The sequence below is a fragment of the Rattus norvegicus genome, chromosome 7 (assembly GCF_021556685.1).
Source record: "Rattus norvegicus strain SHRSP/BbbUtx chromosome 7, alternate assembly SHRSP_T2T, whole genome shotgun sequence".
In the NCBI taxonomy this organism is placed as follows: Eukaryota; Metazoa; Chordata; class Mammalia; order Rodentia; family Muridae; genus Rattus; species Rattus norvegicus.
Genome location: NC_141540.1, coordinates 97,734,326 through 97,751,861, shown reverse-complemented (window position 1 = coordinate 97,751,861; position 17,536 = coordinate 97,734,326). Strand labels below are relative to the sequence as shown.

The 17,536-nt window shown below is 40.8% G+C and overlaps 1 long non-coding RNA gene across 1 annotated transcript in view; it reads left to right on the top strand.

Annotated features, from left to right (window-relative positions):
• Positions 1 to 2,370: 2,370 nt before the first annotated feature.
• Positions 2,371 to 17,536, top strand: part of LOC134479730 (uncharacterized) — a 300,591-nt gene continuing 285,425 nt past the window's right edge. Inside the window, exon 1 of the long non-coding RNA XR_015625520.1 lies at positions 2,371 to 2,485. This is a non-coding gene — a long non-coding RNA (uncharacterized LOC134479730). The remainder of the gene's footprint in view (positions 2,486 to 17,536) is intronic.

The following is a 17,536-nucleotide window of genomic DNA, read 5'->3' as shown; positions in this document are numbered from 1 at the left end:
GCAATGTTCTCATGGACTTTGTACCAGTTGGTAGACATTTGAACCTGGGAAGAAATTGCTTCTATAACATGCTTCACAGTACAGTCACCCAGACAAATTTTGCCCTTTGGCAACATTATTTTATTGTTTAGGTGGGGATGATGTCGATAATTAATAGTAGTGCCTGACTGTCTCCTAAAGCCAAGGCTCATCACATCTTGACCATTTTGCCTAGTGTGGCCCTTGCCACAGACCGCAGATTCATAATGCAGAGATAGAGTTCCTAGATTTTCATACACTTGAAGACAAGTAGTTATATTCCATACATTGTGCTCAGAATGGGGAGGCAAGAAGTAGAGGACAAAGCTTTCCAATTTAAGAGCCTTCCACCCTGGAGTTATTATGTTCTTTATTTTTCTAATAGGCCAAATATAATTCTCTCTCTTTTTCATTTTCCCTGCATTCCTCACTCCCTTCCCCTTTCTTCTTTTGTAAGCACACACACACACACACACACACACACACACACACACACACATTTGTGGATGTGTTTGGGGTGTATATGGGTATACATACTTATGTGCTCACCATAGGTTTGCAATTGTCAGGGGAGAATGCTGTGTATCCTCTTCTATCATGCTCCATTTTAATCCCTGGAAACAGGTTCTTAGTGAATCTGAGGCCAGGGTGGCAGTCAGCAAGTCCTAGTGATTCTTCTATGTCAGCTCCCACAGTACTGGGGTGACAGGACTATGCCCTACCACATATGGCTTTTCATGTTGGTTCTGGGATCCAGTTAGGTTTTTATGCTTACATATCAAGTGCTCTTACATCCTGAGTCATCAGCCCAGTTCCAGGAACACCTTCTGGGCTAATGCGCCTATGGCTTAGATGAGAGTCCTGGATAAGCGTCACTAAGAAAGTCATTCCAGTTTCTCATGTTTTCGTTTGAGCTAGTTCTAACTATATAGTTTATAACTCACAGTAGTTCTCCTACTTCAACCTCACGCATATGCATGTCTTATTTACATTTTAAACATTTATTATTATTATTATTATTATTATGATGATGATGATGATGATGATGATGATGATGATGTTTTCATATGTGTGAGTGTGTTTATACATACTCCGGTAGGCCATAACATGCATATTGAGGTCAGTGAACGACCTTCAGAAGTTGACTCTCCTCTTCAATCTCTGGGTAGGAATCAAGGATCAAGATGAACTCAACAAGCTTGTAATGTTTTGTTTACTAATTTATCTTTCTAACTCCTTTATTTATAATTTTCAAAGAATTATGTTACTGTTTGTAAAATTATCTATCTATCTATCTATCTATCTATCTATCTATCTATCTATCTACCTACCTACCTACCTACCTACCTACCTATCTATCTATCTATCTATCTATCTATCTATCTATCTATCTATCTATGTATCTATGTGTCTGTCTGTCTGTCTATCTACCTAGTGCTGTCAGTAAGTGCCAGGGATTAGGAATATTTAATGGAGCATGAGTAGCCTCATGATTTTCCCTGTCAGAACACTCATTAATTTCCAGTGCCTCCTCAGTTAGGGGTGGCACTCAATGAGCTCCTTCCAGTCCATGCTTGAATTGTTGTCTAGGTTGATCTTGTTCACATCTTGAGCACGTTATCACAATCATTGTGAGTTCTCTACATGCAGCTGTTCTGTTGTTCATGTCTGGAGGAATTCTGTTGCTGTCATCCACTAACGTTGGCTCTTAAAATCAATCCTACTGTTTCATCTACCATGATGATCCAGAAGCCCGGAGGAAAGGAGTATAATTCAGACATCCAATTAAGGGGCGAGTATTCTATACCATCCTATTCTCTACATCTTGATGAGATGTGAGTCTCTAATCATCATCAACTGAAAAAAAGACTCTTCTCGTGTGTGTGTGTGTGTGTGTGTGTGTGTGTGTGTAAGTAAGTGCAGGTGTATGAATGACATAGTGTACATATGGAGGTGAGAAAAATGTTTGGGGGTCATATATGTCCTTCCACAGTAGGATCTAAGAATGAGGCTCAAATTAGGCTTGAGGTTGTCACTGAACCATCGCATACACCCTCACATTGTCCATTTTAGTTTCTCTGTACAGGGTTTTTGTTTGTTTGTTTTGGGTTTTTTTGCATTTATTTGATGTATAAAACATCCCTTTTCCCCCCTACTCTCATTATCTGTAAAATGAGGCAAATTCGGGAATTTATGTCATATTTTGGTTGTAGAAGCAGACAAAATAATCCCTGTGATGTTCTTGGGGCAATGCCAGAGAGACTACCACCACTCCACACATAATTTATGCTGCTCACTACTGTCAGATCCAACACTGTCTTTGTCATCTGGCCTGATGATTAAACATTCAGCAGAGATAAACAGGCTTTAGACAAAATGAGCAGCTCAGCAAAGGCGAAAGAACAGGAAAGAGCTACTCTGTGAATAAACAACGAGAAGTTCCTTTCCTTGTGGATGTTTGATCAGGGTAAGTGACAGAAATGTTTGGCTAGCAACTAACGCAATTGTTTTCTTTCAGACAGAGAGTTATTAAGTGCCCATTTCATCGGGTAGACTATGCATCTCAAATGAGAATCCAATAGTGAGTTTCAGTATGCGTCATGAGTGTCTCTCCCATGAGAGTGAAGACGGAACAGTAGCCGCACTGTGCGGAGGACAGACCTGCTTTCTATTTGACTAGCAAGGCTTTCTCCCCTACTTTCCTTTTCAGATAAATGCATATTCTTGGGAAATCCATGGAAAGCCCCTTTCTTTGTAGGCTAGACTATTCTATGTCCTGTCGCTTACAGGGTCTCCCAGGCCACTTGCTGGAATGCAGAATCATATCCTCGTCTTGAGGGGTCTCACCCGTGATGAGTACAACCCGACAGTAAGCAGGGACTTCCCAAACGATAAAAATGGTTTTGATCCGGCTGTCGTGAGCCATTCACCAGTTTACCAGCAAAGTTTCCGTTCTTCAGGGCAGGGTTTCCAAACTGTAGTTGGACGGGCTCTGATTTTAGAAATTGTCTTGTTTGCTTTATGCCTTGGCACTGTGCTTTTGAAAGTAACGGATTCTCAAGCTCACTTCCTCTGACTCCCTTTTAGGGATGGAATCTGTAACCACTTTTTTTTCTTTTTGGAATGCTAGGGGTGGAAGGTAGTTCTTGCTGGAAGGGTTTCACATGGGAAGTCTGGGGGTTGATGATGTACAGTGGAGCATCTGCAAAGAGCTATTCTTACATTCAGGATGTAGTGACCAATACGCTGGCCTCGTATCAACTCCCTGGCCTACTTCTGAATGTAGTGTGAGATGGGTGTTTTAAATCACTTCCCTTGAAGTCAGAAAAAAATTCTACCCTTAGATTAAGAGGAAAATGATGGCAAATTTGGGAATAAAATTAATTTTTTTTCATCATACTTAGCCTTGGAGACACTGTGAGAAATGCCTTGTGGGGACTCAGAGTAGAAAGACTGGGCTCCAGATGCAGTCGAGTTGCCAAACACATTCCTGGCTCTGGATGGTCCACATGAGGCCATGCTACGCCACTTTCTTCCTCTGCAAGCTTGGAAATAATTAGAATAAGCAATGATTAGAATTAGCAATGTTCTTTAATTAGTAATAGTGTGTCAACATTGGTTCATTCCTCTTTCCAAACATACTCAATATATTATATAGGCATGATTTGAGATGTTAGGATGAATCTGATATTAGAGTCCTGATATAGGACTCTCTTTTTTGTGTGTTCAGTGTCCCTGTAAACCTAACATTTTTCTAAAATGTAAATTAAAGAAAAAATGGGGAGAAACCTCCAAAAATATCAGAAACCAACAGAACGAGAACTCAAGTCAGGCAAAGAAATGTGAAGTATATTTGTCAAGCTTTGCAAATTTGACTGGGAAGAATTAACACCATTTCTTCATAGTGTTTCTCTCACACACAAATCTAGGATCTTATAAGAAATTTATAGACTGGAGACCCATGGATGTAGACACATAAGAACTCACTGCTCATTTGTTTATTTCTTTCAAGGCCTCAAAGAAAGTGGTGGGGCAGAGACAAAGGATCTGCCTCATGTCCTCAGCTTTTTATAAAGACTAATTTTAATCTTGATTCATGGGTATGTGTATGTGTGAATGTATGCCATACTTGTGAGTGACTGGAGAGGTCAGAGGAAGATATCACATTCCCTGGGACCAGAGGTGCAGACATTTAGCTGTGAGATGCTGTACTTGGCTGTTGAGAACTAAATCACTATCTATGAAAGAGTAGGAACTAATATTAAGTGCTGAGTTATTTCAACAGCCCCAGGTCCAATTTCTGAGAAAGTTTGCTTTGGTGTGTTTTGTTGCCATTTTGATGAATCTTTCAGTGACCGTGTCTTGCTAATAAGGTACAATTTAAATTCCCTAGCAGTTCTCCAGAAACCTAAGGATCAGATCTTTGTAATATAGAATAATATATCAGTTTTCTATTGTTGTAATGGATCAACATAAACTTACAAGTTTAAGGCAATCAACATTTGTTTGCAGTTCTGAGATCACAACTCTAAAATCAAGGTGTGGTCAAAGATGCCTTCTTTTTTCCCCTTCAGGGTTAAGTCCATTTTCTCTGTCCTTTGAATATTTAGAACAGTGGTTATGGATCATGACTCCTTTGGGAGTGGGTCAAATGACCCTTTAACAGGGGTTGTTTATCAGATACTGACATTATGTTTCATAACGGTAGCAAAATTACAGTTATAAAGAAGTAACAAAGGTTTTAGGATTGAGGTTCACCAGAACATAAGGAACTGTATTAAAGGGTTGCAGCATTAGGAAGACTGAGAACCATTGGTCTAGAGGCTGCCTACATTCCTTGGTTTGTTATCTCTTCTTCACAATTCTCCAACCCCCTCATTTATTTTTCACATATCTACTTTTATTCTTTGATGCCCTATTGTTCCTCTGTCAGAACTCCATTGACAGCACTGGGCCCATAAAGACAGTCCAGGGTAATGCTCTGGTTTCAAAACCATTAATATGTCTAAATGATTCTAACCGTGATATCAAATAACATAGTTTCGAATTCTACTAAGTGTCTTGTGGACATTTTCTGGAGGGCATTATGTAGTCTGCTACAATTGTTCTGTCCATACTGCCTGCTATCTTCAAACTGTTTTCTCCTGTCACCCACGCTGAGCTCTTAGATCTATTGCTAAATGGGCATAGCCCATTATACAGAGAGGTCTGTTAAACTTCCACTTGACTAGTTTCCCACATCTTTACTAGTAATAATGTTGCATTTTGGAAAATGACAGTAGGTTGACTGTGAGTAGGTCATCTCCTGTCAGCTAATTTTATTCCACAGCTTCAGAGTCACCTGTAAAAAAACAAAGCAACAGCAACAAACAGATCATAGCAAATAATGCCAGTGTGCGAGTGAAATTAATAAGGACATTTATATACCACAAAGAGGACCACAGTTCAAGAGCCACCTCATAGCACCGATTTTCCCTTCAAGATAACTTTGATTTTAAATCTTGAATTTTAAGCTTCCATTAAGCTGAGTTAGTAGACTCTCCCAGAGATGGTGAAAATCACACCGGACATGGGCAGATGATGGCCTTCATCCTGTCACATTTGTCATGTTTTATGTGAACAGTCCAGATTCTTAGACGTTCATTACCATAAGGCTACTTCCTTTGAAACTCAGTGCACTCCATTGTGAATGAACACACAAAAATATTACTCTGGATGTTTGATAATGCTCTTGCCGTTTTACCTAAGGTTGCAGTTATCTCTACGTTTGCCTTGTCCCCTTTTACTATGTGTGGCTGCTATGGGTGATAGAGTCTCTGGTGGTACTCATCACTTGTGTCTATAAGGTTGTCTGGGGTAGTATAGCAATTAGGTGTTTGTGGGATGAAAGAACGAATGATGGATGGATGTTCATCATGGTTCTTCTGTGCTTACTCTCGATCACCACTTCATTGAGCAACTCACAGTGGAGCCTGGTTCCTTTTTGGTTTCTGTGTCAGCAGCTTACAAGAAGATATTGCACTTTCTCCTAATCCTCAGCAAATTCAGACTACTGATCAGTTTTGGTTTTGAATATTCCAGCAGTTCCAAAACGATGAACCCAAACACATCAGAGTCTGTCCTTTGCCAAACTCCAGAGGTAACGTGGCTCAATGTAACCTGAAAATCTGCCAGAAAGCTTTCAAATGTGAGCAAAGCATCTTTTTGTGTGCAGAATGCTAGAAGGTTGGCATTTCTGCCTGAAAGGTAGGATAGCCTAGGTATAGCAAACTGAAAAATGGTCAGGAATGAGTCTGCTTTATGGTCATCCCTAATTCTGTTTACAAAGCGAAATGAAAGCCTTAAAATCCAAGTCTCTATGAAGGACGCCAGTGCACTCCCCTGAGATGGCTGTTGCTTAATAACTCTGACTCTTTGGGCACTTTTAAATGAAGCTAACTTAAAAAGAATTTACTGGACCCAGAGAAATGATTAGTTTAAATTGAGTATGTATCCTGCTTGTGATACTGGGAGCTGACTGTAGGGCCTCAGCACTTTCAAAGGCTCTTTTCTGGACCACATCTCCAGATCTATCCCTTTTCCAATCGGTTTGTTTTTTGGCCCATGTTTCTTGATATAGGCTATCATGTAGGTCACCTTGGCCTCAACCTTGCTGTGTAGCTGAATTCTGGTTCTTACTTTCTTCACTTCCCAACAAGATATTAAAGACAGGAGCTTCAATGCTAGCAGCAAACTACCGAACTGAGAATAGGACCCCCTTGAGGGGAATTAGAGGAAGTATTGAAAGAGGTGAAGGAGCTTGCAACCCCATAAAACCAACAATGCCAACCAACCAGAGCTTCCAGGGACTAAACCACTACTGAAAGACTTTACATGGACTGACCTAGGGCTCCAACTGCATATGTAGCAGAGAATAGCTTTGTGGGGGCACCAGTGGAAGGGGAAGCCCTTGGTCCTGCCAAGGTTCAACATCCAGTGCAGTGGAATGTGGGAGGGCAATAAGGGGGATGTATAGGGGGAATACCTGCATGGGGGAGGGGGAGGGGGAGGGGGAGGGGGAGGGGGAGGGGGAGGGGGAGGGGAGGAGATGGGGGTTTCTGAACAGGAAACCGGGAAGGGGAATAACATTTGAAATGTAAGTAAAGAAATATATCTAATAAAAATTTTAAAAAAAGACAGGAGCTGTCACTATATGACTCAGGCTAGATGACATCAGTTATGTAGCTCAGGGAGATTGAGAATTGATAAGTCTACTGCCTTCACCTATTAAGTGTGGGGATTGGGGGCATGCACCACCACACCCAGAATTATCTTTATATTTTAAGATAATTTACCCAGTAGATGACATTGGATTAGAAATTGGAACCTTGGTTTTTCTCTAGTTATGTAAGCCTGAAAAGTTTATTCAACGTCATTTTTAATCTCAGATTTCTCATCAATAAAATAATGTAAGCAGGCTTGACAGCTAAATATTAGGTTGAGCTATATAGCAAGGATTTGATTACCTGAAAAGTGCTTTATGGAAGGTGAAATTGGTTTAAGGATTAAAAGCTCAGGTTTAGGGATAACTGAGAAAGAGGCCCAGATCTTGGCTCTGATACTTAAAGATGCTATAACCTTAGGCCAATTATTAACCTCTTCGTGAATAAATTTCTGTAGTAATAATTATGAGATTTGAGTTGTACATTTTTCTTGTGGTTTTTCACAAGTAAAGCAAATAACATAATCTATGCCCAGAGATTATTTTTTAGAAAGGTGTAGATTATCATCTTAAAAGGGTCTCTACTTTTTAAATATACAGGAGTGACAATGAAGTTTTTTTTTTTTCAGTTGTGAAAGTTGAATGCTTCTAGATTTTGAATTTTACTGTCTCTCCAAATTTCCTACAGTTTTGGTAAAGCAAAGATTAACTTTTCTAGCTGATGTCTTTAGTTACTCCAGACTGCTCACCAATCCCTTGCTCCTAGAACGGCATTTTCCTGTGTCTTCTTCATTCAGAGGAGCCGGCATCTCTCACTTAGGGACCTTTATCTCCTGGGATCTTAGTTCCTTCTCTCTCGGTGATTCTTTTTTCTTTTGAGTAACAGAACAAAGAGGAAGAAACATTTTTTTTCTCTACTTGACCACCACCAGCTACCTTTTTCTCTTTCCCTAGAAGCCAGAGCACACAACTCAGTTTAGAATCAAATTTGAGCTTCCACATTAACCTTTAAATGCTACCCCATTTCTTAGTAATGGCCATTTTGTTCCACACAGGGCAGCTTCTAGTTCTTAAAACTCCTTTCCCCTTTTTCCAGAACAAATGTTTGATAGCATATTAAGAAGAAATTTAATTTGGCACTTCAGACAACACAAAGGATGTTTTGTGTGTGTGAGCACATGCATAGGATCATTCACTGTGGCACAGACAGATCTCTCTAATTTTATGTGACCTTCAAATCGAGTTCATCAATGGATGAAACTTGTCTTTATTCTCTACTGGGACCAGCTGCACATCCCTGATACGAGAGACAAGTCAGCACCAAACAGAAGCATTTTCACTAAGTAAGCTCTGTGTGGAAACAGGCAGGTATTCTAAGAAATGCTTTGCTGTGCTGTGATGGCACATGATGTTTGGACCGAAGTTTCTCAGTATGGAATTAAAACATGACTTTGGTAGTCAGGATTTCCAAGCTGAAAGTCATGCTCCCTGAGCAAGTGAGATCATACCTGCCCCATCAGTGCCTTGCTAGGGAAAACCTTTTCTCTAAAGTAATACTTGATATTTACATTGATACATGTTCATAAACATTTTTACTTTATTACTATTTATTTTGCAAAAATTTAAGTCTTTATTTGAAATATACCTTGAAATAGGTACCCAGTTTTATAGATGTATAACTACACATCTAAGTATAAGTACATAAATATGTTTCAACATATATTTAATTAAAATAAGCGAACATCAAAAATACTTTTCTCATATGTCTTATCCTGATCTTAGGTCTGAGGAACCCTATTGTAAAAGGTCATGAAAAAGGCTAAGGAGTTAAACATGTATGTGGGTGAACATAGGGCAGTGATTTTTTTTTTATTAACTTGAGTATTTCTTATATACATTTCGGGTGTTATTCCCTTTCCCGGTTTCCGGGCAAACATCCCCTTCCCCCTTCCCCTTCCTTATAGGTGTTCCCTCCCGACCCTCCCCCCATTGCCGCCCTCCCCCCCACAGTCTAGTTCACTGGGTTAAGTCTTAGCAGGACCCAGGGCTTCCCCTTCCACTGGTGCTCTTACTAGGATATTCATTGCTACCTATGAGGTCAGAGTCCAGGGTCAGTCCATGTATAGTCTTTAGGTAGTGGCTTAGTCCCTGTAAGCTCTGGTTGCTTGTACATATGGGGTCTCGAGCCCCTTCAAGCCCTTCCAGTTCTTTCTCTGATTCCTTCAACGGGGGTCCTATTCTCAGTTCAGTGGTTTGCTGCTGGCATTCGCCTCTGTATTTGCTGTATTCTGGCTGTGTCTCTCAGGAGCGATCTATATCCGGCTCCTGTCGGTCTGCACTTCTTTGCTTCATCCATCTTGTCTAATTGGGTGGCTGTATATGTATGGGCCACATGTGGGGCAGGCTCTGAATGGTGTTCCTTCAGTCTCTGTTTTAATCTTTGCCTCTCCCTTCCCTGCCAAGGGTATTCTTTTTCCTCATTTAAAGAAGGAGTGAAGCATTCACATTTTGATCATCCGTCTTGAGTTTTGTTTGTTCTAGGGATCTAGGGTAATTCAAGCATTTGGGCTAAAAGCCACTTATCAATGAGTGCATACCATGTATGTCTTTCTGTGATTGGGTTAGCTCACTCAGGATGATATTTTCCAGTTCCAACCATTTGCCTACGAATTTCATAAACTCGTTGTTTTTGATAGCTGAGTAATATTCCATTGTGTAGATGTACCACATTTTCTGTATCCATTCCTCTGTTGAAGGGCATCTGGGTTCTTTCCATTTTCTGGCTATTATAAATAAGGCTGCGATGAACATAGTGGAGCACGTGTCTCTTTTATATGTTGAGGCATCTTTTGGGTATATGCCCAAGAGAGGTATAGCTGGATCCTCAGGCAGTTCAATGTCCAATTTTCTGAGGAACCTCCAGACTGATTTCCAGAATGGTTTTACCAGTCTGCAATCCCACCAACAATGGAGGAGTGTTGCTCTTTCTCCACATCCTCGCCAGCATCTGCTGTCACATGAGTTTTTGATCTTAGCCATTCTCACTGGTGTGAGGTGAAATCTCAGGGTTGTTTTGATCTGCATTTCCCTTATGACTAAAGATGTTGAACATTTCTTTAGGTGTTTCTCAGCCATTTGGCATTCCTCAGCTGTGAATTCTTTGTTTAGCTCTGAACCCCATTTTTAATAGGGTTATTTGTTTCCCTGCGGTCTAACTTCTTGAGTTCTTTGTATATTTTGGATATAAGGCCTCTATCTGTTGTAGGATTGGTAAAGATCTTTTCCCAATCTGTTGGTTGCCGTTTTGTCCTAACCACAGTGTCCTTTGCCTTACAGAAGCTTTGCAGTTTTATGAGATCCCATTTGTCAATTCTTGATCTTAGAGCATAAGCCATTGGTGTTTTGTCCAGGAAATTTTTTCCAGTGCCATGTGTTCCAGATGCTTCCCTAGTTTTTCTTCTATTAGTTTGAGTGTGTCTGGTTTGATGTGGAGGTCCTTGATCCACTTGGACTTAAGCTTTGTACAGGGTGATAAGGATGGATCGATCTGCATTCTTCTATATGTTGCCCTCCAGTTGAACCAGCACCATTTGCTGAAAATGCGATCTTTTTTCCATTGGATGGTTTTGGCTCCTTTGTCAAAAATCAAGTGACCATAGGTGTGTGGGTTCATTTCTGGGTCTTCAATTCTATTCCATTGGTCTATCTGTCTGTCTCTGTACAAATACCATGCAGTTTTTATCACTATTGCTCTGTAATACTGCTTGAGTTCAGGGATAGTGATTCCCCCTGAAGTCCTTTTATTGTTGAGGATAGCTTTAGCTATCCTGGGTTTTTTGTTATTCCAGATGAATTTGCAAATTGTTCTGTCTAACTCTTTGAAGAATTGGATTGGTATTTTGATGGGGATTGCATTGAATCTGTAGATTGCTTTTGGTAAAATGGCCATTTTTACTATATTAATCCTGCCAATCCATGAGCATGGGAGATCTTTCCATCTTCTGAGGTCTTCTTCAATTTCTTTCCTCAGTGTCTTGAAGTCCTTATTGTACAGATCTTTTACTTGCTTGGATAATGTCACACCGAGGTACTTTATATTATTTGGGTCTATTATGAAGGGTGTCGTTTCCCTAATTTCTTTCTCAGCTTGTTTCTCTTTTGTATAGAGGAAAGCAACTGATTTATTTCAGATAATTTTATACCCAGCCACTTTGCTGAAGTTGTTTATCAGCTTTAGTAGTTCTCTGGTGGAACTTTTGGGATCACTTAAATATACTATCATATCATCTGCAAATAGTGATATTTTGACCTCTTCTTTTCCGATCTGTATCCCCTTGATCTCCTTTTGTTGTCTGATTACTCTGGCTAGAACTTCAAGAACTATATAGAATAAGTAGGGAGAGAGTGGGTAGCCTTGTCTAGTCCCTGATTTTAGTGGGATTGCGTCAAGTTTCTCTCCATTTAGTTTAATGTTAGCAACTGGTTTGCTGTATATGGCTTTTACTATGTTTAGATATGGGCCTTGAATTCCTATTCTTTCCAGGACTTTTATCATGAAGGGGAGTTGAATTTTGTCAAATGCTTTCTCAGCATCTAATGAAATGATCATGTGGATCTGTTCTTTCAGTTTGTTCATATAATGGATCACGTTGATGGTTTTCCGTATATTAAACCATCCCTGCATGCCTGGGATGAAGCCTACTTGATCATGGTGGATGATTGTTTTGATGTGCTCTTGAATTCGGTTTGCCAGAATTTTGTTCAGTATTTTTGTGTCGATATTCATAAGGGAAATTGGTCTGAAGTTCTCTTTCTTTGTTGGGTCTTTGTGTGGTTTAGGTATAAGAGTAATTGTGGCTTCGTAGAAGGTATTAGGCAGTGCTCCATCTGTTTCAATTTTGTGGAATAGTTTGGATAATATTGGTATGAGGTCTTCTATGAAGGTTTGATAGAATTCTGCACTAAACCTGTCTGGACCTGGGCTATTTTTGGTTGGGAGAACTTTAGTGACTGCTTCTATTTCCTTAGGAGTTATCGGGTTGTTTAACTGGTTTATCTGTTCCTGATTTAACTTCGATACCTGGTATCTGTCTAGGAAATTGTCCATTTCCTGAAGATTTTCAAGTTTTGTTGAATATAGGTTTTTATAGTAAGATCTGATGATTTTTTGAATTTCCTCTGAATCTGTAGTTATGTCTCCCTTTTCATTTCTGATTTTGTTAATTTGGACGCACTCTCTGTGTCCTCTCGTTAGTCTGGCTAAGGGTTTATCTATCTTGTTGATTTTCTCAAAGAACCAACTTTTGGTTCTGTTGATTCTTTCTATGGTCCTTTTTGTTTCTACTTGGTTGATTTCAGCTCTGAGTTTGATTATTTCCTGCCTTCTACTCCTCCTGGGTGTATTTGCTTCTTTTTGTTCTAGAGCTTTTAGGTGTGCTGTCAAGCTGCTGACATATGCTCTTTCCTGTTTCTTTCTGCAGGCACTCAGCGCTATGAGTTTTCCTCTTAGTACAGCTTTCATTGTGTCCCATAAGTTTGGGTATGTTGTGCCTTCATTTTCATTAAATTCTAAAAAGTTTTTAATTTCTTTCTTTATTTCTTCCTTGACCAGGTTATCATTGAGTAGAGCATTGTTCAATTTCCTCGTATATGTGGGCATTCTTCCCTTATTGTTATTGAAGACCAGTTTTAGGCCTTGGTGGTCCGATAGCACGCATGGGATTATTTCTATCTTTCTGTACCTGTTGAGGCCCGTTTTTTGACCAATTATATGGTCAATTTTGGAGAAAGTACCATGAGGAGCTGAGAAGAAGGTATATCCTTTTGCTTTAGGATAGAATGTTCTATAAATATCCTTTAAGTCCATTTGGCTCATGACTTCTCTTAGTCTGTCGACATCACTGTTTAATTTCTGTTTCCATGATCTGTCCATTGATGAGAGTGGGGTTTGAAATCTCCCATTATTATTGTGTGAGGTGCAATGTGTGTTTTGAGCTTTAGTAAGGTTTCTTTTACGTATGTAGGTGCCCTTGTATTTCGGGCATAGATATTTAGGATTGAGAGTTCATCTTGGTGGATTTTTCCTTTGATGAATATGAAGTGTCCTTCCTTATCTATTTTGATGACTTTTAGTTGAAAATTGATTTTATTTGATATTAAAATGGCTACTCCAGCTTGCTTCTTCTGACCATTTGCTTGGAATGTTGTTTTCCAGCCTTTCACTCTGAGGTAGTGTCTGTCTTTGTCTCTGAGGTGTGTTTCCTGTAGGTAGCAGAATGCAGGGTCCTCGTTGCGTATCCAGTTTGTTAATCTATTTCTTTTTATTGGGGAGTTGAGGCCATTGATGTTGAGAGATATTAAGGAATAGTGATTATTGCTTCCCGTTTTATTCATATTTGGATGTGAGGTTATGTTTGTGTGCTTTCATTCTCTTTGTTTTGTTGCCAAGACGATTAGTTTCTTGCTTCTTCTAGGGTATAGCTTGCCTCCTTATGTTGGGCTTTACCATTTATTATCCTTTGTAGTGCTGGATTTGTAGAAAGATATTGTGTAAATTTGGTTTTGTCATGGAATATCTTGGTTTCTCCATCAATGTTAATTGAGAGTTTTGCTGGATACAGTAACCTGGGCTGGCCTTTGTGTTCTCTTAGGGTCTGTATGACATCAGTCCAGGATCTTCTGGCCTTCATAGTTTCTGGCGAGAAGTCTGGTGTGATTCTGATAGGTCTCCCTTTATATGTTACTTGACCTTTTTCCCTTACTGCTTTTAATATTCTTTCTTTATTTTGTGCATTTGGTGTTTTGACTATTATGTGATGGGAGATGTTTCTTTTCTAGTCCAATCTATTTGGAGTTCTGTAGGCTTCTTGTATGTCTATGGGTATCTCTTTTTTTAGGTTAGGGAAGTTTTCTTCTATGATTTTGTTGAAGATATTTACTGGTCCTTTGAGCTGGGAGTCTTCACTCTCTTCTATACCTATTATCCTTAGGTATGATCTTCTCATTGAGTCCTGGATTTCCTGTATGTTTTGGACCAGTAGCTTTTTCTGCTTTACATTATCTTTGACAGTTGAGTCAATGATTTCTATGGAGTCTTCTGCTCCTGATATTCTCTCTTCCATCTCTTGTATTTTGTTGGTGATGCTTGTATCTACAGCTCCTTGTCTCTTCTTTTTGTTTTCTATATCCAGGGTTGTTTCCATGTGTTCTTTCTTGATTGCTTCTATTTCCATTTTTAATTCCTTCAACTGTTTGATTGTGTTTTCCTGGAATTCTTTCAGGGATTTTTGCGATTCCTCTCTGTAGGCTTCTACTTGTTTATTAATGTTTTCCTGTGTTTCCCTAAGGGAGTTCTTCATGTCTGTCTTGAAGTCCTCCAGCATCATGATCAAATATGATTTTGAAACTAGATCTTGCTTTTCTGGTGTGTTTGGATATTCCTTGTGTGTTTTGGTGGGAGAATTGGGCTCCGATGATGCCATGTAGTCTTGGTTTCTGTTGCTTGGGATCTTGTGCTTACCTCTCGCCATCAGATTATCTCTAGTGTTACTTTGTTCTGCTATTTCTGACAGTGGCTAGACTGTCCTATAAGCCTGTGTGTCAGGAGTGCTGTAGACCTGTTTTCCTCTCTTTCAGTCAGTTATGGGGACAGAGTGTTCTACTTTCGGGCGTGTAGTTTTTCCTATCTACAGGTCTTCAGCTGTTCCTGTGGGCCTGTGTCTTGAGTTCACCAGGCAGCTTTCTTGCAGCAGAAAAGTTGGTCTTACCTGTGGTCCTAGAGGCTCAAGTTCGCTCGTGGGGTGCTGCCCAGCGGCTCTCTGTAGCGGCAGCGACCAGGAAGATATGCGCTGCCCCTTCTGGGAGCTTCAGTGCACCAGGGTTCCAGATGGCCTTTGGTGTTTTCCTCTGGCGTCCGAGATGTGTGTGCAGAGAGCAGTCTCTTCTGGTTTCCCAGGCTTGTCTGCCTCTCTGAAGGTTTAGCTCTCCCTCCCACGGGATTTGGGTGCAGAGAACTGTTTATCCGGTCTGTTTCCTTCAGGTTCCCGCGGTGTCTCAGGCAGGGGTCCTGCCGCTCCTGGGCCCTCCCCCACGGGAGCCCAGAGGCCTTATACAGATTCCTCTTGGGCCAGGGATGTGGGCAGTGGTGGGCAGTGTTGGTGGTCTCTTCTGCTCTGCATCCTCAGGAGTGCCCACCTGACCAGGCGCATGTGTCTCTCTCTCACGGGGTCTGGGCAGGACAGTGATTTAAGGAAGGCGACTTTCTATTGGTCATACTTAAATTTTGCTTCAACCCCCATATTAAATAATCACCAAACATTACTTTTAGAAACAGTAGTTTTTCCTACTTCGCATGGAAATAAGGTGTAATTACAGAGTCATCTTGATGAGTCACTATGGAGCCAGGGCTGTGTTTATTCAGATCCCAGTAATCCTACTTGCTAACTTAGGACAGGTTGTTTCATATGACTGGTCCTCAGTCTTCTCATCTGAAAATGGGGACGAGGATGGTGCTGACCTCAGAGGGCTGCTGCAAGAGAAATCGAGATCATGAGATGTGCACCCAGGAAGGCAGTGGGAGACTTCTGTAAGAGAAAGTTCCTCATATCACAGCCGGGTCAATCAGTTGTGACAGGGGAAAGGCTCCAATGCAGTGTGCTGTACTGCAATCTTCACACTGTTTAGAACATAGACTTCAGTAAACCTTAGCTGTAGTTGAGACAGTTCTTAAGCTTACCTTTGGAACCAGAACAAAATGTATTTCACTTAGTGAGGTTGGGACTAATGTTTCAGAAAATGATCATTGAGGCTGAAAAGTTAGACATTAAAAGCAGATCAAGGCACTCCCTGCCTCCAGCTCACTGCTCCCAAACCCCGTGGAAGAGAGAGCTCACCGCCAAGACAGGTGGGTACTCCTGAGACTGCAGAGCGGAAGAGACCACCAACACTGCCCACCCCTGCCCACATCCCTGGCCCAAGAAGAAACTGTATACGGCCTCTGGGTTCCCTTGGATAAGGGCACAGGAGCTGCAAATCCACTGCGTCTGAGACACCGCTGGACCCTGAAGGGACTAAACAGTTCTCTGCACCCAAAACCCGTGGGATGGAGAGCCAAACCTTCATAGAGGCAGACACGCCTGGGAAACCAGAAGAGACTACACTCTGCCCACATCTCTGACTCCAGAGGAAAACATCAAATGCCATCTGGAACCCTGGTGCACGGAAGCTCCCGCAAAGGGAAGCGCAGATCTTCCTGGTTGCTGCCACCACGGAGAGCTCATAAGCAACACCCCACGAGCAAACTTGAGCCTCGAGACCACAGGTAAGACAAACCTTCCTGCTCCAAGCGACCTGCCTGATGAACTGAAGACACAGGCGCACAGGAACAGCTGAAGACCTGTAGATAGGAAAAACTACATGCCTGAAAGTAGAACACTCTGTCTGGCTGAAAGAAAACAGGTAAACAGGTCTACAGCACTCCTGACACGCAGGCTTATAGGACAGTCTAGCCACTGTCAGAAATAGCAGAACAAAGTAACACTAGAGATAATCTGATGGTGAGAGGTAAGCGCAGGAACCCAAGCAACAGAAACCAAGACTACATGGCATCATTGGAGCCCAATTCTCCCACCAAAGCAAACACAAAATATCCAAACACACCAGAAAAGCAAGATCTAGTTTCAAAATCATATTTGATCATGATGCTGGAGGACTTCAAGAAAGACATGAAGAACTCCCTTAGAGAAACACAGGAAAACATAAATAAACAAGTAGAAGCCTACAGAGAGGAATCACAAAAATCCCTGAAAGAATTCCAGGAAAACAATCAAACAATTGAAGGAATTAAAAATGGAAATAGAAGCAATCAGGAAAGAACACATGGAAACAACCCTAGCTATAGAAAACCAAAGGAAGAGACAAGGAGCCTTGGATACAAGCATCACCAACAGAATACAAGAGATGGAAGAGAGAATCTCAGGAGCAGAAGATTCCATAGAAATCATCAACTCAACTGTCAAAGATAATGTAAAGCGGAAAAAGCTACTGGTCCAAAACATACAGGAAATCCAGGACTCAAATAGAAGATCAAACCTAAGGATAATAGGTATAGAAGAGAGTGAAGACTCCCAGCTCAAAGGACCAGTAAATATCTTCAACAAAATCATAGAAGAAAACTTCCCTAACCTAAAAAAAGAGATACCCATAGGCATACAAGAAGCCCACAAACTACAAATAGATTGGACCAGAAAAGAAACACCTCCCATCACATAATAGTCAAAACACCAAATGCACAAAATAAAGAAAGAATATTAAAAGCAG